Genomic DNA, 1,494 nt, shown 5'->3' with positions numbered 1-1,494 from the left:
GAGGCCTGGCGTGCTGCGATTCATGGGGTTGCAGAGTCGGACACGACTGAGCGACTGAACTGAACTGACCTATCGTCTATCCATATGTCCATATTCCTTTTTCATATTCCTTCCCACTGTAGGTTATCGCAAGATACTGAATCTAGTCCCCTGTGCTATATGGTAGCTCCTCGTTTCTTATTTTGTATACAGGAGTATGTATCTGTTAGTCCCAAATTCCTCATGTGTCCCTGCTCCCCTGTCCCCTGGGAACCAAAAGTTTGTTTCCTACATCTATTTCTGTCTTGTAACTCAGTTCATCTGTATCGTTTTTTAGACTTCACGTGTAAATGATCCCATATGGTATTTGTCTTTCTGATCTAGTTCACTCAATGTGATCATCTCTAGGTTCGTCCTTCTTGCCTACAAGCGTGTATTATTTCATTCCTTTTCACGGCTGAGTAATGTTCCATTGCACATAATAAGTACCGCCTCTTTTTTATCCCTTCCTCTACGGATGGACATTGCTTCCGTGTCTTGGCTATTGTGACGAGTGCTTCAGTGAACATTGGGACGCATGTATCTTTTAGAATTATAGTTTTCTCCGGATATATACGCCCAGGAGTGGGATTGCAGGACCATACGGTAGCTCTATTTTTAGGGTTTTTTTTGAGGAACTCGCGCACTGTTCTCTGTGGTGGCCGAATCCATTTACATTCCCGTCAACTAGTGTGAGAGGGTCTTCCTCTTCTTTTTGATCGTGTTTCTGTTGTTGAGAAACATGAAATGCATTGATAAACATACTCGCCATCTGACCAAGAAGGGTGGTAAGCCCCAAGGCCCGGAGCTTCCCCATCCTCCCCCAGCACGAGCTTTTTCTGCCGTTTTCCTTCTTTTCTGGGACAAAAATCTGAGTCCGTGCAGTTCATCTGGTTGGAGAAGCAGCCTGCGTCTGTGTCCAGACACATCTTGTTTCTGCATCTGTATAGCCTGCTCCCTCTGACCGTTGATTCTGTCCTGTACGCCGATGCTTAACCATCTGGCTGGGTGCCGTCTATGGGCTCCTAGAAGTAGTAATAGCATCAGTTGCTCAGTTGTGTCCAACTGCCTGCAACCCCATGGACTGTAGCCCGCCAGGCTTGTCTGTCCATGGCGTTCTGCAGGCAGGAACACTGCAGTGGGTTGCCATGCCCTTCTCCAAGGGGAATCTTCCCGACCCAGGGATCCAACCCAGGCCTCCTGTGTTGTAAGCAGATTCTTTTACCATTGGAGCCACCAGAAAGGTCCCGTGGCTTGTAAGCACAGCTCAGTCAAAAAGCCACTGGGCTGAGCCCACGTCAGTTGAGGTCTGATTCAGGTCCCTCCAACGTCCTTTCCCTCAAGTTGAGCCGAGCTCACCAGGTTATGCGTTCTCTGTCGGCAGTCTTTCCAAGCGAGGGGAGAGCTTTCCCTTCCAGTTGCTTTGGGCAGCAAGGCTGTAACTGTCACTGAACCAAACCTGAGTCTTTTCCCCCT

This window comes from Bison bison, unplaced genomic scaffold (assembly GCF_000754665.1).
Source record: "Bison bison bison isolate TAMUID 2011002044 unplaced genomic scaffold, Bison_UMD1.0 scf7180017852066, whole genome shotgun sequence".
NCBI lineage: Eukaryota > Metazoa > Chordata > Mammalia > Artiodactyla > Bovidae > Bison > Bison bison.
The sequence above is the reverse complement of the archived record's forward strand: the minus strand, read 5'-3'. Positions refer to the sequence as shown.